The 26,333-nt window shown below is 39.0% G+C and overlaps 3 pseudogenes; 1 reads left to right on the top strand and 2 right to left on the bottom strand.

Annotated features, from left to right (window-relative positions):
- Positions 1–34: 34 nt before the first annotated feature.
- On the bottom strand, positions 35–4,895 carry LOC122325481 (annotated as a pseudogene).
- LOC122325480 lies at positions 4,882–12,965 on the bottom strand (annotated as a pseudogene).
- A 71-nt stretch (positions 12,966–13,036) lies between these two features.
- Positions 13,037–21,897, top strand: LOC122324309 (annotated as a pseudogene).
- The last annotated feature ends 4,436 nt before the right edge of the window (positions 21,898–26,333 follow it).

Here is a 26,333-nt window from a genome sequence, read left to right as displayed (position 1 = left end):
TTTAGAAGTTTTGATTCATTGTTTTTGAATAATTTCAGAGGCGCGTCCTGATGGCAATGAGAAGGCGGATTGAGGGCTTGACTCCTGAGGAGATCTGAAACTTGTCGAAAGATGAGATGCACATGCCCACTACAATGGAGGACTTTGAGACTGCACTCAAGAAAGTGTCCAAGTCTGTATCTGCTGCTGACCTAGAAAAATATGAAAAGTGGATAGCGGAGTTTGGCTCCTGCTGATAATGCCAAAAAAGCTTGATTGTTCCTCCTTATGGTCGCCGTTAGAACTTAAAAAAAAACAACAACTGAGGACCAGTTTCATTAAATCTATGAGCACTTCCACCTGGACCAGACTGAAGTCAAAGGGTGCTGAGTCTTACCTTGCATGAGGTTTGTATGAGTGTACCGATTCATAGGAATTGTTTAATATTTAATAGTAAGAGAATTGGTTTTACATCTGCAGCACTTCTCAGAGCTGATTAGCTTGATACAGGATAAGCTTTCTCTTAAGTTTATTCGCATGATTTTGTAAGGATGAAGGCTAAACTAATTACCCAGTAAATGCAGAGTGCTGGAATCTGGAAAACCTGTTTTGGTGCCCTTATAACAAACAGCCCTTGTGATGTGTTGCCTTACTGTAGTGTGTACAGACAACAGTGCCAAGGTGGACACAGGATTGGGCGCTTATTGTCTTTACTTGTAAAATCACTGCCAATGACCAAAGACCAGCAAACCCTGTTCTCTGTTGTCTCCAAATGCTACTTAAGCTGAAAAGCTATGCAAGCTAAAAGGTTTACTGATGCTATGGTTGATTTAAAGGCCAAAGTCTCAGCGTTGGACAATTGTCTTAATAGTGATGAGACCAGTGTGTCTTAAAGGTGCGTACAACACTTGACTTTTATAAACACTATGGAACCAGTTTCCGGTTTCTTTTCATTAATGACATTCCATTGCCATGATCAAGGTGTAAAATTATGTATTTTGTTGAATAAATATTTTTAAAGACTCGCTGAAATGTCATTTGTGCAGCATTTACTCTCTTACCAAACTGCGAAGAAAAAACATCATAACATGCATCAGAATGACGCAGAAAATGACTGATTTTATTAACAGCCAGTGACAGGTTACAATGAGATCTAAGCATTCTGTTGAAAAGTACTTGAAATGACTGACATGTTGTAATGAGGAATACTTTAATGACAAAATGCTCAAGGCCCAAGTGTACTGAGTCTTTATTTAATTCATCTAATGCAGGTCTGTGTTGAAATGTATTGCTGGTGTGCATGCGTAACATAACAGGCAATATCTGAAACCACATGAATATTAACATTAAGCAACAGAGGTTTATACAGGCCATTTAAAAATAGAGAAATAAGAAATAATTTAAGAATGGGCAGCTAAAAGTCAGCTGTTAAAGTTTAACTGAATAGATTATTTGTCTCTTATGTTGTGCCATTTAAAAGTCAGTATTGACACAAAGTTAACGATCCACACAACAGGCAATCCCTAGCATTACCATAAAATTGGGAAAAAGCAAGGATATTTCAGGGACTGTGCTTATTGAAATGTATGCACCTGTTCTACCTCACAATGTAGTGAAAAATACAAAAAGTACTTTGCTGATTATGCTGTTAAACAGAGACAGATGTGAAAATAGAAATCTGTTTCATTAGGAAATGTCTGGGAATATTTTTTTTTCTTTAAAGTGCTACATTGAAATCATTGGTATAGTTAACCAAATAAAGCCACATAACCAAACTAACGAGAGCACATCCATCACTTTTCTATCAAAATGCATTTTCTGTTTCTCCTCCATGTTATCTATCAGCCTCTGTTTTTCATCCTCTGGCATCAGAGTCTCTGGATTCAAATGAAAGAATCCCCTACGAAAAATATAGATCAGAACAGAAACATACGTATTATTAATATGTTATATTTAGCTTTTATACCTGTATACCACTTCTAATCCGGCTGTGTTTAGGTGTACAGTACTAAATTATAAATGGTCAAGTATTTGATGCAGGGTTTGTTAACAGCCCAGTAACAGATAGGTGCAGGTTGTACCTGTGTTCACATGAGGGGAACAGAAGATCCAGGATCTTAATGATGACAGCTGAACCAGCAACACCAACCACCACCACCCACATGATCAAGAAGAAGAGTGGGATAGAATCAGACCAGAAGCGCCTCAGTTTATCTCTCTTAGCCCCTCGACCCACTGACCGCCACCTGCCACACACACAATAACAACACATGAGGAAAATGACACTACTGAGAAACAGAACATGTACAAAATGAGAGAGACTGAGGTCATCCAGAGTTTCTAGTTTTGAAAATCTATTAATTATATTTACATAAAAGTTTGGGAACAGTAAGCTTTTTTTATGTTAAGGTCTGCCGTGTTTCCCAAAGAAAAACAGTAATATTGTGAAATAGGAATTTAATTTAGAATAACCGTTTTCTAGTTGAAATTATTATAAAATGTACTCCTCTAATGGCAACGCTGTCACATAATCCTTCAGTTTCAGCTTCATTTTTAGTGAAACTGACTTTTTGGAATTCTTTCATAAACAGAAAGTTGACAAGAACCACATATATTTGAAATAGAAATATTCTGTAACGAATCTAAAACATTGTAAAAGCGTCTTATATGTGACATTATAATTTAAAATCCATTAAATAGGGTCCGAGAGTGACCAGTGCGCAGATCACTTACACTATAGGAAGACAAGGACCCACTCAGAGGAGACCCAGGCAGCAATGAATCTGAAGTCCCTTCCTCTTCCTCTCTGGACTCATACAAGGTTTCAGGGTCCATCCGCAACGGTGTTTCAGGAAGTTTCCCTGGAGCTGCGATCTCCTCCTGAGTGGTCTCTGCATGTTTGAGTAGATAGTGGCTGGTGGTGTTAAGCACTTGGTCTTCAACTGTGAGGACAGAAAACCATTCTTAAAAACCCTATCATAAGCCATTTTTGGAGATCGTAAACGACAAGCGTTCTACTCCGCAAATCTACCTGTATTACGTATGGATGCATTAGTCACCAAGACGTCACTCTCTCGTGGGATGGCAGAGAGCTTGCTTCTCGATGATGGGTAAATACTGGTCACCTGTGTGATCTCCTCAGAGCTCTGGTTCCACAGGATCTCCACCTCACACGCGTCTGGCTGCTGGACCTACGAAATACATGGCATCAGGCACTCATGTGAGAGTTTGGATCCATTCCATCCAAAGCATTCCATTCTATGTTTAAGACTGAATTTCAGAAAGGACGTAACAGAAAGGAAAAACTATTCAGCTGTCAGTCATCTTAAGGTGATGATTAAGACCTTATCATCTGCCAGCTGGATTATCTCCTGACTCAGGACGAGTAACAGAAGCTGATCTCCAACATCGCTCTGAACATATGACTGATTCACCATCAGCCTCAGCTCACTGCTGACCAACCCATCCGCAGGATTACTAGAGCTCACGTTAGAACTATCCACTGTAAACACAAAGAAAAAAAAAGAACATTTCTCTTATTACAGGAATAGTTGAACAAAAATATTACAACTCATACAGGCCAGAAGCCATCCCCCATTTGGAGTTTGTTTCTTGATCGGAATAGAAAAAATTTAGCATTACGTCATCTAATCACCAACGGATCTTGTGCAGTGAATGGGTGCCGTTAGAGTTCAAACAGATGATTAAAAACAACTTCAGTCCATCAAGTAAAGAAAGCAATATTATGTATACAGGACTCATATTTTAGCTGAAAGCAATGGTTCGAAGTTATTTGGTCTTGATGAATTACAATCACAGATTTTCTACAAACTGGAAAGATGTATTCTTGTGATGTTTTATCAGTTATTTCGACAGCACCCATTTATTGCAGTGGATCCACTGTCAAACAATGGATTTAATGCTACATTTCTCTGAATCTGGCCAGAATTTAAGTGTATTTTCGGCACCATTTCCAACCATTCCTTTAATGTTAGTTAATGCATTAACTAACATTTACTAACAATGACCTATACATTGCAGTACTTAGTAACCTCTAAAAAAAAAAAATATTCATAAAAATACAACTGTTAATTATATGTTTATATTAGGTGGGGTTTATTTATTATTAATTTCTTTATTTTTAATTAGAAGAAGTGTTAATTATACGTAAATAAAAGAAAAGAAAAGAATGCAGACGAAGATACGTACACAATAGAGCGGGACATATCATCCTTGTGACTCCTGGAGACTTGAGAGGAGCTCCGTTAATAAACGTTTCATTGTCCAAAAGACCTATATTTAAATTTATCTGACAGAAAGGAGGATAAAACAATTTAAACGAGCACGCCTCCACAAAACATAATACGTTTATTTTGCAGCATTCGCTTAGAGCTTACCTGTACACTGTACTTAGTCTGGTTAGTTTGACTAACCGCTGTCACGTTAACACAACCGTTTCCTGTAGAAACAAACCACATACACAATGACAAACGCGTTTGTTTACGGGATTCCTACTTAACTGAAGCTGAAGTTTTCAGTACCGACAGACACTCCTTTGGATAAACTAACCGAGAATATTAAACCGACGATTTTATACTGTGCGTCAGATAGACCACGGTGTCTACAAAAACCAAACGAATGTCTCGACTGGTATCTCTTGGCTATCTCACAAGCCTTTGTACTGCTACACGTGAATGTACCAGAGACAGTAAACTACCTAAAATATATGAAAGCTCACCCACCGTGGTTATTTGTTTCGCGTCTGCATTGGCCAGGACAAACAAGACGTTTAAATAAACAACCGTTAAACGTATTTTCCATGTAGCCGCCATTTTTTATCACGCTAGATATCAACAATACGTGAATTAAAATGCGCGCATGACGCTCTGCGCGTAATTTTGGTCATTCCCAGTTGGCTCGACGTAGCACAGCGTTGTTTTTGAGAACTCTTATGCCCTCTGTTGGATATTTAAAGTACTACAGAAAGCTTCGTACAATCAAATTTGTAAACTTTTTGGACACATAAATCCCTGTGAAGAGTTACTTACTTGGAGTAACCAGTGAGATTTCACATCTTGTGAATTTTTTTTTAAGTTATTTTTAAAAACATTTTAAAATTATACTGCCATTTGACGAACTCCTTTTGGCAGATCCTGGAATTTAATAATGCCTGTCCAACAGTAGCTTGCATATAATCAGGCAGCAAACATTTCACGTTATTATTGCTGTCTTGTTTTATTGTTCAGCTAAGATTCTTCTGAATGGTCAGCGTTTAGAAGGGAAAAAAAAAAACAATTTCTAAATGTTTTGTTTTATAATAGTTCGCAAATATGTAAAGTATGTAAGCAAGGCTGCTTTTAGATAATATTTGTTTACGGATCACACAGTTTGACTGAGGAGAACACACTGGGGCTTGCCATGCAGAGTTGTCTAAGTTGAGGAGATCTCCAGAACCTGATCCGCTGAACCAAAACCCAGGATACAGGGGTTGAGTAAATATGGTCTGTATGCTGTGTAAGAGGGTCAGTGTATCAGACACACTGTAGAAAGACAGAGTTCCCGCTTTGTAGTCCACAAACACACCCACCCTTGAGGACAGAGGGCTTGGGATCTCAGTTTTAATGCTCTTATGCCAGAAAACAGGCTTGGAAAACACTGCAGACTCCAAGATGTGTCGTTGTTTCCAAACATACCAACTAATCCCTTTCCTCTGCCATTCGTTTCTTTATATGAGACTGATATATGCACACACGTCCCGGTCCAGTCCACCTCCCAATAGCAACGTCCAAACACACTCTCTCTGCAAAACACCTTGCAGGGGAACTTATAAATCCCTAAATGCTCAGGGTATGTCATCCGTCGGTTGTTCTCAGTGAGGATGATGTGCTCCAATCGCTGTGTGGGGATCAAGGGTGAAGCTGCAAAAATCTAAAGAAAATTGTTTATAACTGATGTGCTTGTTGCTTTTGTACATTTTGTAAAGTCATCATTTTAAAAATGCAAATGCATGCCAATGTGAGAAGGTTAAAAAAAATGGCTACAGTCAGTTTTTTTATGCTTACATTGCTTAAAGTGATTGCTGGTTAATGGTAAAATCTGAATTCTTGCCACTATAAAAGAAGAGAGATCTGTTATGTAGTGCACAATAAAATAAAATATCTGTTTATTCACCGGTTACTTAAGACAATAGATTACAACGAAAAAATGAGATTGAATGGATGTCTTACCAACAGAGATGATATTACTGATCTTCTCCTGACAAAAATCTTCAAAATGTTGTTTTAAATCAGACAGAGACTTCCTCAGTGCATCAAATGAAATACGATTAACAGTCATACTGGATGACGATTCAGATTCAGAAGAAGCAGAGAGATTCTGAAAAGTTTATATTGAGAAAGACATAAGAAAATTGCACTGAACCAGAGAACATGCCTCAGGCAGCCTAGGGTTTTACCTCGAAAGGAAAAGGTTGCTCTGTGTGTGGATGCTGATCCAGCTCCGTGTCTTTCCTCTGGAGATCAGCGATCTCCTGCTCCAGCTGTTTCAGGAGTCCTTCGGCTCGACTCACTTCAGTCCTCTCCTGATCTCTGATCAGCTGTGTCACCTCATGCTGTCTCTTCTTAATGGAGAAGATGAGCTCGGTGAAGATCTTCTCATTGTGCTCCACGGCTGTCTGAGCAGAGCACTGGGAGGACACAGAGAGAAACCGGTAGTACAGTTTAAATTAGATAAAACCTTTTATGGAACTTTTATGAGGATCTTGGGTCATCGTTTATTGTAATTGCATACAAAAAAGGTCAGCAATCACATCATACAAAACATCTTTATATATGTTACATAGAAGAAAAAAATACATGTTTATAATGACATATGGTAAAGAATACAGGGTAAATATTTACAAACACATGACTGAACAGAAAATACACTACTTTTGAGTAAGCATGTGTTAATTTGGTTGCATACAGTAAAAACAGAATTTTAAATAACTATTCCATATTTCAGTGTGCTTAAAAATAATTGTACAGCTGAATTTTCCTCAGCCATTGCATCAGTATTAATAACATGATTCTTCAGAAATCATTCTTGGTGCTCAAGAAACAGTTCTTGTATTATTATCGTTATCATGTTGAAAACAGTGTAGTATTTTCGTGAAAACTAAAACCTTTAGAACCATAATGCACTTAAATGAGTGAAAACGAAAACGCTCATCCCTCACCTTCAGTGCGTTCATGACCTGCTTCAGCTCCTCTATTGCTTTCAGTTTGTTCTGGATTTTCTGCTTGGTTGTTCTCTGCATTTTCTCGACCTGGTTCTGTGGATTAAAAAAACACTCTTTTACGACTCCAGTTACCGCGGGAACATTATAGATACTAGTACTCTGCGTTGAATGCGACGGTCAAATGAAAAGCGAAAGTTTAGTCATGTGGTTAGATCAGTCTTGATGTTTCCAAGATACGGTAACCAATTCAGTGTTGTGCCTCGTGATATTGGAAATGTTCATATGTATATATGCGTATGGAAATGTTCGTATGTAATGTTCATTAAAAAAAATACCATTTTGCGATCATTTTACATTAGGGTTTTTTTTACGTATGCTTCATAGTGTATAAGTATTAACCGTTCCTCAGTCCACACGGTGTATCTGATCTGTCTGCACTAACGAAACAAGACGTAGGAAGTGAGGTTGAGGTTTGTACTGAAGTGGTACAGCAGGTTTCACAAAAGAACTTAAACTTGTTAAACAGGATTTAATGAGTACTGTATGTTAACGATGAATAATCTCACAGGAGCGGATGTGTATTGTGCTCCCTGAACTGTAGGGTGTGGCCTGACCATCTTAATCTTTATTTACATTTTGCGGATAGGCCTACTGGTGAAAGGAAGCCTGTGTAGGCGTTAGTACATAAAAATGTAGGCTACAATCTCTAATGGGGTAAGATGAGCCCTTTTGAATATGTATTGCCTTTCTCTGTATGAAATAATGAGACAGAGGTCAAACAAAAACATCAACATTTATTTAACGGTGTCTCCTGTCAAATGAAATTATAAAAATGCCTTAAAGGACTTCGTGGAAAAAAAGCCACATAATTTTCCTTAAAGACAAAAGTGGGTTTCTCATTGAAGCTGCTCCTTCAGATTTTTGTAGAAATCTTGCGCTCGCTTCGTCATCCTCTAGTTTCTTAACCATGCCAATGTGACGATAGCTCCTGCATTTGGTGGTGAACTTCACTATAATGAAGTCACCAACAAACAGATCTGAGAAGTCTCTGCTATCATCCTCAGAGCTCTCGTACTCAGAAATGTCATCAAGTGAGATGAGAGTCACCAGAGCTGCTGTACACAGTGATTTTCTTGAGCTTTTCTTTATCTTTGATGTTGCTTTGCTTTTTTCCCTGCTGTTTATTTTTCTTTCTTCATAAGCCATTTCAGGTGTATCAGTTAAGATTCTTGACATCACACACTTTCTCTTTGTTTGTGCCCTGGGCATACTTTTGGGTAGGGGTGGAATTTCTACATAAAGTTGACCTGCCAATTTGTTTTCTTTTGCCACAGTTCTGATTGATTTTACACTCATTACATCATTTGCTGCTCTCTCCATGTCCTCGAAGGGGTGTTGAGCCCCAGCTGGTCTTTTTCTTGTAATGTCTTGGCATGATATGTTTTCTGATTTTTAAAACATGAAATAATCAGTTGTGAAATACTACACAATTTTTTTAAAACTAAATTCAGTCCTCGTGGAGGGGTAGGCATTTAGTTCACTTTGCCCCACAGCCACCAATATGGAAAAAAACTGCCTAGCTTAGTAATTCAGGCTAATCTTTAGCTAAATCATTCACATGGTTTTATACATAGACTATCACCAATATGTATGGTACAAATATTTAGGCCTTGATATATCTGCATTGGCATAGCAGCCATTATACTTGACATGTATACAATTTACTTATAATAAATCATACTTACCTCTTTAACGTTCATCCCGCCACCACAGCCAATTGGAAATGAAGGTTGCTTCCTAAATTTGTGGTCACATGGCTAAAAATGTGTACAGCTGCCTAGATACAGGGGGGTGGGTCAACTTACCCACTGGCTCACTTTACCCCACTCTCCCCTATACAGTAGCTATAGCCTATATGAAGATTTTGTTTGCAAAAACAGATAACTCCATTTTTAACAATTTTCAATTTTCATGTTTTTTCATTGTGTATTCCAGTAAATACCAACCAAACTGCAGTTGTTGTATTGTACTAGGTTAAAAATAAAAAAAATTAAAAAACTAATACAGTAAAAACATGGTTGTTGAAGTTTTCATATATGCCTAGCCTGTGTACATACACTTTGGACATTTCTGGTTAAACAATTTTACTAACATGCCAAAAGTCAGTGTGTGTTCATTGTGTTGTAATTATGAATAGGGTAGTACAATGGAAAAAGTAAACACTGAATATGCTATCCAGTGTCCTTTTTGTTTTTTTATTACATGCAGCCTAACTAAACATGTACAGTAGGCTATTCATTGATTAATAAAGCCTATGCTTTTTTTTTCTTTCAATGTTTTTTTGTTGTTTACTGCCATCAGTATATAAAGTAAATGTCTCCCTCTACTGGGTCAGCAGCAGAGCAGAAAAGATAGTTACAAAGATAGTTACATACACACACACACACAGACACACACACACACACACACACTTCCAGTCAGAACTTTTATCACCTGATTCATTCACCTTGCACTTGCATTTACACATACAGTGCAGGCTAATATATACATGCATTTAAAGACACCTGCATATTCATAAATGTTTTAATCTTTAGAAAAAAATATTTTTGTTATTATTTATCAACATAAATATAAATATTGTGCCGATACATAATACATGGAAAATATATATATATATATATATATATATATATATATATATATATATATATATATATATATATATATATATATATATATATTTTTTTTTTTTTTTTATACCAGGCAAAGTGTATATTTCATGCCTTCAAACATTTTACTTTTCTAGCTTCTCACAGTATAGAACATTTACAACAAAAATCTTTAATTAGTATGTAGTGCTTTGTTTTACTTTCTCAATAAAAGTAACATTACGCATATGTGCAGCAAAAGCATCACATACTATTCTTATTCACGGTCACAAAGCGTTATTGATGAAGACATACTGAACCAAAATCCAGGATGAAGAGGCTGAGTAAATATTGTCTGAACTCCGTGCAAGAGAGGTCATTCTGTCAGAAATATCATAAAAAGGAAAGAGTTCCTGCTTTGTAGTTGACATACACCCCTATTTTAGAGGATAAAGGGCCTGGGATCTCAGTTTTATTGTTGTCATGCCAGATACAAGGTGTTGGAGAACATTCCAGACTCAGGACTGACTGTTGTGTCCAAACCAGTGCCCACGATCCTGTCCTTTTCTTCCCACCCCTTCATATGAGGCATAATATAGACCCCCATATTCCTTTTTCCCATTCAACTTCCCAGTAACAGCGTTCGGTTATACTTTCTTTGCATAGCACCTGGGGCCAATAATCAAATCTCTTGGGATGCTGAACATACGGTCGGATTGTCTCACGGCACAGTGCTTCTCTCTTGTTTTCAGAAACTCTGAGCTCATCGTGTCCAGTGTAAGCGTCCGATAATCTGGAAATAAAATCACACACAAGACCAAAAATGTATGTTAAATGGTAACAGATTAGTGACATTTTTAAATCAATTAATCACAGCTTTGAAACATTGTAGTTCAGTAGCATACACATTATGCACAGTAAACTATGTGTCACTTACATCGAAGAAAATCCTCAGTGTTTACTGTCTCAAAAGGAAATCTCATCTGAAAATTTGTAACTGTGAACATACAAATAAAACAGTGCATTATTATTGTAAAAGTCTCACTTATGTACAAATATATTTGTATTCTCTCACCATTTGAAATAATTCTGTACTCCTCCTTGTCAAATTTCTCCAATTCCAATTTGAGATCAGAAAGAGATTTCCTCACAAGATCGGGTTTAATATGCTGACTGACAGTTACGCTGGCCACAGATGCAGATAGTGAAGAGAGAGACTGGAAATGCTGTACAGAGAAATACCAAACAGACTGATACATTTACAAGACATTTACTTTCATACTAATCAAAAATCAATTTAAAGGTGTATTATAGAGTAGTCATTATAGAGTAACATACAATTTTTTGAAAATAGCATCAATCACCTGTAGGAATGATACATTATTATCCGTGTTTAACAGCTTCTGAAGCTCAGTGTCTCTCCTGTAGAGCTCAGCGATCTCCTGCTCCAGCTGCTCATACTGCTGCCAAAATTGATTATATTCCATCTTTTCTTGAGCTCTGGTGAGCTCTGCTACCTCAGAGCATGTTTTCTCAATGGTGTGGATCAGCTGAGTGAAGATCCTCGCATTTTCATCTAATGCAGCCTGTGCAGAGCACTATTAGAAAACAGAGTGAGCTGCAAACCAGCTTTTTACAAAAAAGAACATTTCTTAAAAGAACTATTATTTTGTTAATGTAAAGAATATATTAATTATCTTAAAAAAGCTTTTCTACTATACAAAACCTTTAGTGTAATGGAAAGTTTACATTAATGTCAAAAGATACCAGTTAATTTAATTTATATTCCTTTCATACAGTTAATATCTACTCCTTCAGTTAAATCCATATAAAGTAGCAGTTGAATTATTTATTTATTTTTATTTTTTCACTTATCCATCCATTTTAAGCTATAATGAAAACTATTGCATGCAAATTCATGTTTCATTAAATGACATACAATTATAATTTTAGATACAGTGTCAGAACAACTTGCTTTTATGTTGCATGTAACTTTTTTTCAGCAGCTATTTAAATCAGCAGGCCACATAAACGTACTTAGAACTGTTCTGTACAGATTAATTTCTAATGTGTGTTTATATCTATTTGTCTACTCACGTTGTACTTACCTTTAGTGTATCTACAGACTGTTTCAGCTCATCCAGCTCTTTCTGTTTTTCCTTAATTCTTTGCTTTACCTCTCTTTGCTTTTCTGCAATCTCAGTCTTTAGGGTAGAAAAAACGTAGCTCATCAAGGAAATATAAAAGTTCCTTGACTGGTCTAACAAGTTTCTGCTACGATCATATGTAGCTTTCTTTTTCTAATTATTTTACCTTGGAGCACTGATATAAATAAAGTTTTTACCTGTTTTCCCATCCTTTCCCTTTCGCTTCAACAGTATCATGTTCTTTGTGTTCATTCAGCGCACAAGAAGCACAAATACATTTTTGGTCTGTACGGCAATAGAACTCATTGAGTCTGTCATGTTGGGAGCAGAAGTTTTCCTGCAGGTCTGGGAGGCTTCGATCAGCTTGTGTCTCTTCAGGAAGGGCACTGTGGTGTGGTATTAGGTGACTTTCACAGAAGGAAGCCCTACACATTAAACAAAACTTGACGGCTTTGTGTTTTCTTCCAGTGCATTCTTCACATCTTCACATCTCCAGGTCCGGCATAGCTTGGATCCGAAGGATGGTTCGAAGAAGATAGCTCCACTTTTTTCATTTTCTCCAACAGATCATTGACCTTGATGGATGGTTTCGGAGTGAACATTTCTCCGCACTGAGGACAGCTGTGGGATCCCTTTGGACTGTCCCTGCTTCAGACTGAGAACACACGCTGAACAAAAACTCTGACCACAGTTACAAGTCACTGGATATTTCAGTAGATCTCGACAGACTGGACAGCTGGCCTCGTCCTTACCTGATGTCCTAATACTGGCATCTGCCATCTCAATGAGTAAGTAGAGTGTACTTATCGGGCTCCTTTCTGATAGTGTGTTGCTTTTTTTTATTCTTCATTCCATCTGCATACTTTCACTTCTGCCACTGCAAATATGCCGCTTCAAGGCAATCATTTCTTCCTTGTGGCGGTATGCAAGTTTTAGCTTAAATATACTTATTTATTTACACACTGACATTTCCAACACAGTGTGATATACAACAAAGTGTTATGTCATGGGAAGAAAAGAAACAGAAGTTTTAGTCTCAAAGGCAGCTGGTTGAAGACAGAATTAAGACACACTGAGTAAAAAACCAACCATGAGGGAGCATTTATATCTTTTCATCTTTATGCTTCATTTCAGTACAGGTGAGTGTAGAGATTGAGGTGAAATTTTGTGTTATTTAAGAGCAGTAAAGCAATTAACACATATCGGGCTTAAAACAGTAAAAATAATAATTTATTGATGCTTATTTCAGGAATGGAACATTAAAATAATGATTTTTCTACAAACTACAGACTGTGTCTGTTCACATCTGCATAGTTTTATTAAACGATTTGAGAGACATTTTAATGGAAATGCATCTCTAATCTGGCGTGCGTGTTAGATATTTTGTGATTAGTCAAAGGGTGGATCTGCGTTAGAAATAGGGAAGTAGTGCAAACATTTAAATAGTATTTGTGCATTATACTAATAATAATTATTATTATTAATAATTACAATTATAAACAGAATCTGATTAAATTTGAGTAGCATTGTCCTGTTTATTAAACACTATTAATGTTTAAATGAGGTCTAAATATACTTCTGATCATGATATATGTACAATTAAAAAATATTTTTTGATTTTGTTATTCCTGATTATTATATTTTAGTAAAGCTCATTGAAATGCATAAACTTTTGTTTGCAGGCTGTATTGTTTCAGATGTGAACCATACAATAGATATAACCGGATACACAGGTGCTTCAGTTGTGCTGCCCTGCTCTTGTCCTGACTCTCAGTCTACAGACACGGCGTTCACCTGGGAGTTTCAGCGGGAAATCGATGGATTCAAGTATCTGAAGATGAGAAATACAGCGGCAGACTTGTGCTGTTTAATGAACATTCTCCAACAAATCTGTCTCTTCTCATTTCTGACCTCAGAATAAATGACCAGGGCTACTATAAGTGTACGACTCAAACAAATAGTGTTACATTTGTTGAATTAAAAGTTAAAGGTAAGTGGACATTTAGAGCAGGTATATATATATATATATATACACACACACACACACACACACACACACACACATATATATATATATATATATATATATATGATGTTTCCGAACCCACCAGCTCGGGGAGGGACGCAAATTCGTGAAAGGATGTAAAATGATGGCTCACTCGCAACAGCACTTCCAGTGCAAAGTGCAGTTTTTATTTACAGTGCAGCAGTGTCGACAGTGAAGGCTATATACAGGTGCACACCAAAACCAACGACAAACAATCCAAAAAGTACCAAAGAAAATAAAAGGAAAAATAAACAGAAAACACTACAAAGATCAACCAGGTATCCACCATATACATTAAAGTTTAAATTGCGTGAGGCACCGCAGTAGCACTCTACAAATCGACTTGGTGAACAAGTCCCGTCATGAAGTTTGGCCTCTGCTTTAAATAGGCCAAACTCCACCCTTTGGATCCTACCATTTGCAGGTACATCTAACATTTACAGGATAAAAATACCACCTCTATTTGGTACTTACTATTCATCCTTAATTTCCAACAATTTTAAATACAAATCAACAGACAATCCGTTACATAATACATTCATTGTATTATTGCCACACGTAAATACACACATAAACACCTAAACATACATTGACAATGGTTTCGCCAGCTTCCGGCTCAGCGGCACAATGTGAAGGCTGTGACATTATAATTGGCGCGCCGTCGGCGCGCTTCGGCAGCCCCTTAACTTTCTCGGAAGACTGACTTCGCCCACACAGACAGACATAACAAAGACAAACAGGACAAGCGCTATGTAAAATGTATGTAATGATTAGTATAAATAGCGGAGCAGTGCGGAAATGGGGAAATGTCCGTGTGCTATCATTTACAGCGTGTGCACCGCTACACTGATAAGCGGCAACAGAGGGGAGGATGCAATGAGTGAATGAGGTAACCGGAGTGTGTGCGGGTGTATGTGCGAGTGTAATTTAATGCTGCTTCCCCAGCGGTGGCAGCTACTGTGACTTTGTCCATCACCTTCCCCCTCCCAGCGGCGTACTGGCGGAAACCTGGACAGATAGTCGGCTACTATATTGAGTCTTCGGTCTGTGCCGTATCTTGAACCGGTATGGCTGCAGGGCAAGGTACCACCGTGTAACTCTGGCATTGTGGTCCTTCATAGACTGGATCCAGGTTAGGGCTCGATGGTCAGTCTCTAGGTCAAACTCTCGACCAAGGAGATAATAGCGTAAGCTGTCCAGGGACCACTTGATGGCGAGACCTTCCTTCTCAACTGCCGAATATCTTGCCTCTCTGGGAGTAACTTGCGGCTGAGATAGACAACCGGTCTCTCTTCTCCTGCACTTCCCTGGGCAAGGACTGCACCAATCCCTGTTGCTGATGCATCTACCTGTACCAGGAACCTTTGTGTGAAGTTCGGACTCTGGAGAACTGGGTTGGAGCATAGTTTTTCTTTTAAGTTATTAAAAGCTGCCTCACATTCATCAGTCCAGGAACAGGGTTTGTCACTGTTTTGGACAGCAGGCCGGTCAGAGGAGCGCGATGGAGGCAAAGTGTGGTACAAATCTCCTGTACCAGCCCACCAGTCCTAGGAAGGACCTCACTTCCTTCTTGGTCCTTGGTTGTGGGCTCCTTCGGATTGCCTCCACCTTACCTATTTGGGGTCTCAGTTGCCCATTGCCCAGGTGATACCCCAGGTAATTTGCCTCTTGCTTTGCCCACTCACATTTAGCAACATTCAATGTTAGTCCGGCTTCCTCTATCTTCTTTAGGGTTTGTTGGAGGTGGTGAAGATGCTCTTCCCAAGAGTTGCTGTGTATTACCACATCATCCAGGTATGCTGCAGACCAGTCTTCACAGCCTAGAAGTACTCGGTCCATCAGCCTCTGGAAAGTGGCTGGTGCTCCATGAAGACCAAGCGGTAGGACTGTAAACTGGAACAAACCTAGAGGTGTCCGGAATGCCGTGTATGGTCTGGACTGAGGACTAAGAGGAACCTGCCAGTACCCCTTACACAGGTCTAACGTAGTGATGTATTTTGCCTTTCCAATTTTCTCCAGCAGATCGTCCACTCTTGGCATGGGGTATGCGTCAAATTTAGACTAGGCGTTGAGTTTGCGGAAGTCGATGCAGACACGCGAGGATCCATCCTTCTTGGGGACAATCACCATTGGACTGCACCATTCGCTCATTGAAGGTTCGATCCTCCTAGCTCCCTCATCAGCTTGATCTCCTCTTTCAAAGGGTTCCACCAGCCTCTCAGGCACCCGGTAAGGGCGTTGGCGTGATGGTGTCAGGTCAGAAAGGTGGATGGTGTGCTGGGTCAGCTCCGTCCGTCCAGGCCTCTGACAGAACAAAGCGGGAAACTGGTTCAGAAGGTGCTGCAGCTCTTTCCTTGTGGAGTCTTCTAGGTGAGTCAGACTCACCACAGGCGGCTGTCTCTTTACATCCTCTGAATCCTCTTCCTCATCTACCTCCACCTTCCTCACAAGAAGCGATGTTTCCTGTCCCTTACCAGGTGGCTCTTTCCACTCCTTTAGCAGGTTCACGTGGTAGGTCTGCCTGGTCTTGCCCTTGTCAGGATGATGAATTTCATATGTGACTGGCCCCATCTTGCGGACCACGGTGTATGGCCCCTGCCATTTAGCTAGTAGTTTGCTCGTTGAAGTGGGTAACAGGAGTAATACCTTCTGTCCTGGTTGAAACTGCCACAGTCTGGCGTGCTGGTCATACCACATTTTCTGTGTTTTCTGCTTCTCTTGCAAGTTCTCTTTGGCTTGTTCTCTGTATCGTTCCCAGGCGGTCTCGCATTTCTAGCACATACTGCACAATGCCCTTCTCCGCCGTCTTGGAGCATGCAGGTTGCTCCTCCCAGCCTTTCCTTAGCAAGTCCAGGGGTCCTTGTACCTGCCATCCATAGAGAAGCTCGAAAGGTGAGAATCCTGTTGATGCTTGGGGTACCTCTCGATGCATAAAGAGAACAAATGGTAACCACTTGTCCCAGTCTTTTCCTGTGTCTGCCACAAACTTCCGTAGCATGTTCTTGAGCGTTTGGTTAAATCTCTCCACCAGGCCGTCCGTCTGAGGTGGTAGGGAGTTGTTCGGATGGCTGTAATGCCCAACTGCTTGTTCAGCTGCCCCATCAGCCGCGATGTAAAGTTTGTTCCCTGGTCTGTGAGTATCTCCTCGGGTATGCCGACTCTGGAGAAAAGTTGAACCAGGGCATGGATGATCTTAGGAGTGGTAATTGAGCGGAGTGGGAAGGCCTCAGGATACCTTGTGGCGTAGTCGCTCACTACCAAAATGTAGCGATGTCAGCACTGCTCTTTTCCATTGGCCCCACAATGTCCATGGCGATTCGCCTAAAAGGTGCAGAGATAACAGGGAGCGGTTGCAGAGGTGCTCTGCCCCGCTGGGACACAGCACTTGTCTTTTGGCAGATGGCACATGTGTTGCAGTGTGTTTGTACATCTGTGTATAGTGTGGGCCAGTAAAAACGTGAGCTAATGCGTGCATATGTTTTCTGTTGGCCAAGGTGACCTGCCCATGGAACAGTGTGTGCAAGATGCAGAACAAGAGGGCGACAACAACATGGTACAATCAAGCGGGTCATATCATTATTTCGCACATATAACACAGAATTCAATAGCACATATTCTTCATTGCACAGGTTTGATGGTTTGGCACACTCAGCTTTGATAAACAAGGATTTCAAAGTTCCATCATTCCTTTGAAGTTGTGCTATGTTCCCTGGGACCTTCCAGCCATTAACCTCGAGACCCTCCACTGAGGGGTCAGAAGCTGGGGCTCCCAGGTACTTCTCAAGTCGCCTTTGGCGGCGTGACTTTTTAGGCCCTTTAGTCCCGCCCTGCAACAGACTACTATCCAAGTCTGGCAATGGCTGTAACCGGCCCTGACTTGAGCTCCAGTGAGAGCAGGACATGACAAATCAACACTGGTTGTGGCAACAGAACATTCAGAGTCCTTGCTGGTGGGTTGCAAGAGTTCATAAAGCACTGGTAAGTCTCTACCAAGAATCATATCAGCTGGTAAATTGTCGACTATGGCAACATTAAGTAAGTACATTTGTTCTTGTACCTCTACCATTATCTCAGCTTGGGGGTACTGCTTTACATCCCCATGCACACACTGAACAGAGGTAGTATTCACATAATTGACATTATTTACAAAGCATGCTTTTAACATTGACAGAGAACTTCCAGTGTCTAAGAGTGCTTTCAGTTCATGTCCATTAACAGTCACAGCTAATACATTCTGACTCTCCCCCTTAGAGCCAAAACCACAGTCCCCCTCTCTGGGCACATAACAAAATCCCGTAAGTTTTGCTTTGCGAGCAGGACATACAGCTGCTTTGTGGCCCGGCTGCTGGCAGTAAAAGCAAAGCAAGTCTTTGGTTGTTGACTTTGGACCTTGTGTATTGTCAGATATTGTCAGACCCCTTACACTCCCCAAGCTATGAGAAGCACCACGCACAGTACCTTTTAGATGGTTGAGTCACGAGGACCGCCATGAGCATTCAGGTACTGCTGAGCCAACCTTGCTGCCGCCAGTCCTGACCTTGGCTCATGCTCTCACCCAGGTGCGTGCATCGAAGGGAAGCACCGAAGAAGCTGCTCGAGGACGATGGCCTCACCGATCTCCTCTTTTGAGTGCTCCTCCGGTCGTACCCAACGCTTGTACAGATTCTTTAGCCGGTGGTAAGTCTCTGTTGGTGACTCTCCAGCTGGAACCGCAGATGATCGGAAGCGCTGACGGTAGGTCTCTGGAGAAATGTTGAATTTTTCCAACAGTGCATCCCTCAGGTCAGCGTAGACCTCCGCCTGCTCCTCATCCATTGCCAGATGCGCCTCCAGTGCCTGCCCGGTCAGCAATGGAACAGGCGATAGCTCCACTCCTCCTCAGGCCACCTCCAGGTCCTGGCCAGACGCTCGAACCGCCGAAGATAATTCTCAATGTCTTCCCCCTGCTGGAAGCTCGGCATCTTCGGATCAGCCCACTGCATTGGCTCTCTCAGTGCTGTACCTTTTGGGGAGTCTTGGACATAAACGGGTCGGTGTCTTGTGGATACCTTAGGTGCTGGTGTTGGTAGCTCCATTCGGATGCTCTCCCCATCCATCGAGGCCTCAGCAGGACGAATTGACTGCCAGATGGACTCACGAAGACCTCGTGAGCTCTCGCGAGATGTCGATCCTCTCTCTGCTCTTGAGCATCCAGAAATCTGCGCATCAGGGAAATCATTCCTTCACCAGCTGTAGCGTCAGAGGTGACAGACTTGGTTGGTGGTTGACTGGACTTTGGGGAGACTTTGGGAGGACTCGTGACACACTCCTCATCCTCTGTATTGTCAACCGATTTCCAGGCGCCTCCTCTTCAGGCGCAGCCTTCACTTGGGATCGTAAACCCGCCCTGGGTTTCTTACCCTTCTGCACTGTCTTGCGAGTAGCCATCCCACTTCTGACACCAACTGTGATGTTTCCGAACCCACCAGCTCGGGGAGGGGCGCAAATTCGTGAAAGGATGTAAAAATGATGGCTCACTTCGCAGCAGCACTTCAGTGCAAAGTGCAGTTTTTATTTACAGTGCAGCAGTGTCGACAGTGAAGGCTATATACAGGTGCACACAAAAACCAACGACAAACAATCCAAAAGTACCAAAGAAAATAAAAAGGGAAAAATAAACCGAAAACACTACAAAGATCAACCAGGTATCCACCATATACATTAAAGTTTAAATTGCGTGAGGCACCGCAGTAGCACTCTACAAATCGACTTGGTGAACAAGTCCCGTCATGAAGTTTGGCCTCTGCTTAAATAGGCCAAACTCCACCCTTTTTGGATCCTACCATTTGCAGGTACATCTAACATTTACAGGATAAAAATACCACCTCTATTTGGTACTTACTATTCATCCTTAATTTCCAACAATTTTAAATACAAATCAACAGACAATCCGTTACACTTAATACATTCATTGTATTATTGCCACACGTAAATACACACATAAACACCTAAACATACATTGACAATGGTTTCGCCAGCTTCCGGCTCATGCGGCACAGTATCGGGAAGGCTGTGACATTATAATTGGCACGCCGCTCGTGCGCGCTCGGCAGCCACCGCTAACTTTCTCCGGAAGACTGACTACGCCCACACAGACAGACATAACAAAGACAAACAGGACAAGCGCTATGTAAAATGTATGTAATGATTAGTATAAATAACGGAGCAGTGCGGAAATGGGGAAATGTCCGTGTGCTATCATTTTCGCGTGTGCACCCGCTACACTGATAGCGGCAACAGAGGAGGATGCAATGAGTGAATGAGGTAAACCGGTGTGTGCGGGTGTATGTGCGAGTGTAATTTAATGCTGCTTCCCCAGCGGTGGCAGCTACTGTGACTTTGTCACAGTATATATATATATATATATATATATATATATATATATATATATATATATATATATATATATATATATATATATACTTTAAAATTGCAATGTAATTTGAAGATAAATTGTAAATTAATATATCATAATACTATGATTGTAAGGAAATTTGGAGCAGGTGACAAACTGATGATTGAGTTTCTCTTTTGCTTACAATAATCCAGGATTTTTTTTGTTTTTAACTATATTACATGTTACTCTGAAATTATTTTTAGGAAATCCTTTTTTTTTTCTCCTTACATTTAAACAAAGCAAAATGTAAATTTATTTCTGAATGTTTTTTCAGGCTGTGATTTGGTTAAGTACAGCAGGACACTAGTAGTAACTGGATATTCAGGAGAGTCTGTGGTTCTTCTCTGCTCCTGCTCTGAACTACTGGCTAAACCTCAACAGATCAAATGGGTGTATTTCATTAACAATGAATATGAAGAAATTTACCCAAATGAACAGATTGAGAATTTCAAGAACAGAGTCAAGCTGTTAAATCCAAACACTCCAGGAGATCTTTCTCTACACATATCAGCACTGACCTCAAAGGACCAAGGGCACTATCAGTGTGTCTCGTCTCAGCAAGTAAACTCCTTCAGTCTTAAAGTACTTCATGACGAAGGTAGTTTTCTGCTATTTCTGTTGTTATCATTCATTACACTTAACTTTGTTTCTGATCCTTTTGATCACTGACAATCGTTCTTTTCTGAGCAGAGCATATAATCAGTTTATCAACACCTCAACCATCACATCAAACACAAGAACGTCCATCACCTCAACCATCACCTCAAACATCACCTCAAACACTTCAGAGTAAGTCATAGGTTTGTTTTATTTCATACAATAAGCTATACTATAACATTTCGTTCCTTTAGAACATGATATGTCAACCATTGTGTGTGTTTCTTCACAGATGTTTTCATCTTAGTGGCTGTTTTTTTCTGTGCTGCTGTTACTGGCATTTCTGGCATTATCTTCTAGATATGGAGAGGTACACAAACACACTTTCTTAGATTGTAAATGACCACCTAGTGGATGCATCCTAGCAAAATTATTTGGTAATTATTATAATTATGAAAACTTAAACTTAAACTTAAACTGATATTGTTTGCTGTAAAATACATGCTTTTAGAGCTCTGGATAAGCTCTGGTTTAATTTAAATAGTTTTAGTACAATATTTTAACTCAGTATTTCATTTTGAAAGCATCTCTGTCATTTTGAGTGCCAGCATTTATTGCTGTTAAAACAGATTTCTGATGTCTAAATGTCTCATAACTTGCTGGATGGGATGTTATGATATATATATATATATATATATATATATATATATATATATATATATGTATGATACTCTTTCTCCAGGATGAAGTGCCCTGTTCTGATGTAGTCTACGTTAGCACCACATCTACACCTGCTCATGTACAGAATGACCTGGCACAGCTCCTGAATACGCCAATACCAAAACTAAAACTTGAAAATTAGATTTTTCATTTTATACCATAGAATTCATATTGACTGTGTTTAGCCTAGCAATAGATCTTATAATTTTGAGATTACATGTATGTACAAAAAGCCACTTGACTCAAAGTGGGAACCACTGAAGCGTAATAAGTTCTACGCCTATAACGTGAGTGTATGTACAATATATTAAAACCTGTTTCTGAGCGACATCTTAAAACAGCTATGGTTTGTGTAATGATTGGTAACTGAGGCAAAAGCACTATACTAAAGGTCTTATAATGTCCTGCCTTCTGGCAAACATAAACATGTCATAATTATTATTGCCATTGTAGTGGATACAAAATGAAACTTTAAACAATGATTGTGAGTAGATTATCAAATAATGTTTGTTTATAAAAATGTTCAAAAAGCACACGGATTCTATATTTAATGAGAAATGAAATACTAAGATATATGTTCAATAACTTTTACAATGTGTAATATAAAGAAACACAACGATGCGAGAATGACTTGATTAGTTTGTCTAATGGAAGCGAGTAACAGACAGACAGAATGAATCAGCTAATAAAAGGGAATTACATGAAGTGGTTTGTTGTGTGAGCATGTGCGTGACTGGTAAAAGCAGCATCTGTGTGTATTTCAGTGTGTGCGGGTGACTGTGGTTTTTCGTGGAAAAAACAAATGTATAAAATGTAACGATGAGTTACTGAATGTGCTCTTCTGTTTTCTTGTGTATAGCTTCTTTCATGCTTTACGCACATTAAATGTGACTCAATAATTAGCTCAAGTACAACTAAAGGTTAATGGCTGTTAGTCTTTGCCATATCTCCAGCTGTTTTTACAATCAAAATGAAAATATATGTATATATTTGTAATAGATTTGACAGTAGAAAGGGTTTTGTGGCCTCTGTCTATCAAACACACAGCACACAGATACAGCACTGATCTGTTATGACACAGACTGTAGTTAAAAGACAGATAATAGCGCGTTTACCGCTTCTGTGGGTTTAAAGTGGCGTAATGCTCATTTGTGTTTAAACAGAAAAAAAGGAAGGACAAGAAAAATGAGACAGCGTGCAATTCTACAGTAACATATTTTTAAAACGGAGGTTTTCAGTGTTAAGGCAGACGGAGCGTTACTATACTTGATTTAATACGCATGGTTTATTTTTGTTGTGTTTGCTAAGTTGATTTTTTTTTGTTAGAAAAAAAACATTAAAAAAGCACTCTGAAGTACATCATGGTTTATTTAGTTCTGTCTCTAGAAATATTGTGTCATTTCAACTCTAAAAACTAAGATTTAAAAATGAAGATTGCTTTGGTTCTTGTGTATCTTCAGCAGTCCATGTTTTTGAGTCACTCTTTTGTTGCTTTATTCGAAGAATATCTGACCCCAGCGCAGTAAGACAGTTCTCAATATATTAAATGAGGCGCAGAGAAGAAAAGCAATAAAAAAGTGCATATTCACTGAGTGAACTACAAACATTGTTAAACAGAAAAACACAGGGATGCATCATGCACAGAAATGAAACGGGAAGTTAAGAGTTTCTGAAAAGTAAGAGCTAACAGGAACCAAAGTATGAAGACTATAGACTGTGTCCACTGACACGTAAAACAGAGTCGGGTCATTTGTGAATGAGAACCAGTCATGAGGGACCACTTACATCTTTTCATGTTTTTGTTTTGTTTCAGTACAGGTGAGTTCGTTTTTTTTCATGTTGAGATTTTTAAAGCAATCATTTACAAATAAAAACCTCTAAAATTATACTATTAAAAAATAAAGCATTGAACCTTAATTGTGATTCAACAAATTTTACTTTTCTATTATTTCTAAGACAAAACAGTTTATTCATGCCTGCAGAGCTTTGACTTAAATTTTTCCATTTAAAAATATTTCATCCAAAATGCTCTTTGAATTAAGAGAAGAAATGACAAGCGATGAAATGTTGCGTGTTTTGGTAAATCAAGAAGGAAGTTTAGACTTTTGTAAAGTATTGCTGATAGATAATTGTAATAATTCTATTAATTATGTTTATTAAACATTTGTGTAAAGTTCATTTGAATAAACTCTTTTGTTTGCAGGCTGTATTGTTTCAGATGTGGACCATACAATAGATATAACCGGATACACAGGTGCTTCAGTTGTGCTGCCCTGCTCTTGTCCTGACTCTCAGTCTACAGACACGACGTTCACCTGGGAGTTTCAGCGGGGAAATCGATGGATTCAAGTATCTGAAGATGAGAAATACAGCGCAGACTTGTGCTGTTTAATGAACATTCTCCAACAAATCTGTCTCTTCTCATTTCTGACCTCAGAATAAATGACCAGGGCTACTATAAGTATAATGACTCAAAACAAATAGTGTTACATTTGTTGAATTAAAAGTTAAAGAGTAAGTGGACATTTAGAGACATATATATATATATATATATATATATATATATATATACACACACACACACACACACACACACACACTCACATACACACACACACACACACACACACACACACACACACACACACACACACACACACACACACACACACACACACACACACACACACACACACACACATATATATATATTTACTTTAAAATTACAATGTAATTTGAAGATAAATTGTAAATTAATATATCATAATACTATGATTGTAAGGAAATTTGGAGCAGGTGACTTAAACTGATGATTGAGTTTCTCTTTTGCTTACAATAATCCAGGATTTTTTTTGTTTTTAACTATATTACATGTTACTCTGAAATTATTTTTAGGAAATCCTTTTTTTTCTCCTTACATTTAAACAAAGCAAAATGTAAATTTATTTCTGAATGTTTTTTCAGGCTGTGATTTGGTTAAGTACAGCAGGACACTAGTAGTAACTGGATATTCAGGAGAGTCTGTGGTTCTTCTCTGCTCCTGCTCTGAACTACTGGCTAAACCTCAACAGATCAAATGGGTGTATTTCATTAACAATGAATATGAAGAAATTTACCCAAATGAACAGATTGAGAATTTCAAGAACAGAGTCAAGCTGTTAAATCCAAACACTCCAGGAGATCTTTCTCTACACATATCAGCACTGACCTCAAAGGACCAAGGGCACTATCAGTGTGTCTCGTCTCAGCAAGTAAACTCCTTCAGTCTTAAAAGTACTTCATGACGAAGGTAGTTTTCTGCTATTTCTGTTGTCAGATCACCATTATGATTTGTTTTGTTTTATAAAGAATCTAAATATTCAGAAAACTGATGTCAGCTTGCAGACGCATATTTTGTGTGTGTGTGTTTGTATTACCACTTAACCTCACACATTCATTTTAGCGACACATCAAACTTCACACCAAACACAAGACTTCACAACTTCACAACTTCTACCTACTCCACAACCATATACATCTCAACGTAAATCAAATTCTTTGCTTTTTTATTATACAGCAATGGATATAACGTTTTCTCATTGTCACGTGTTTGTATTTATTTTAAAATGCATGCATGGAGCTCATGTTGAGAGATGTATGCATATTTGTACAGAAAAAGCATTTATCAATCCATTTCTGATTCAGATATTTTCATTCTACTGGGAGTGTTTTCTCATTGCTTTTACTGGCATTACTGGCATTAATATTATGGAGATGCAGAGGTAAAAACACACGCAATCACACTTCTACTAACTAATAACTTCAACAATACTTATTCTCCAATTGCCATGGTAATGCGCCAAATAAATCCCAAATAAAGAACCAAATAAATCTTAACATATTTAGTCATTAGATTGCTGTCTCTAAATTTCAAAAATATCATCAACTAGCTTGGTAAGATGTTTTATGTTGCAGGAAGCAGAAATAATAAAAAGGTGACCGCTGATGATGTAGAGCTAAAGAGAGAAGACAATCAGGTAAAAACAACCCTCACTGTTGACTATATATCATTGCCGCAGTGCCTTGTGTGCAATCATCCCATCTTTTCCTCTCTCTCCAGGATGATGTAATGTATTCTGCTGTAGTCCATGTTAAAGCAGCATCCACACCAGCTCACGATGTCCCAGCAGAGCACACAGAGTGCGCTTGATCAACATTAAGCGCTAAAAGGACACCAGCGAGCACTGCAGAGAGATCGACTCAAGTGTATGCTTCTGAGTTTTCTGTAATCTCCGTGTGTAAAGAAACCTGTTTATTGTTTCGGACATTTTAGTGACTTTAAAGCACAAGAATGATAGCGAAGCAGAACTAAACAACTGAGGAAGCTGTCGTCTGTCTGTATTTTTAGATATGTGATCATTGACACTGTGGGCATGCTCTCAAGATATCACATGAAGTGACAAACACCATAGTGTGTTGAGTTTGGTGGTTCACTTTAATTATTGATTTTATAGTGAACAATTAATCTATGTATGTTTTTACTCTTTTTTTTGTGCTCGTA

This window comes from Puntigrus tetrazona, chromosome 20, assembly GCF_018831695.1.
Source record: "Puntigrus tetrazona isolate hp1 chromosome 20, ASM1883169v1, whole genome shotgun sequence".
Lineage (NCBI taxonomy): Eukaryota > Metazoa > Chordata > Actinopteri > Cypriniformes > Cyprinidae > Puntigrus > Puntigrus tetrazona.
Note: the sequence above shows the minus strand (reverse complement) of the source record. Positions and strands in the feature narration are given on the sequence as shown.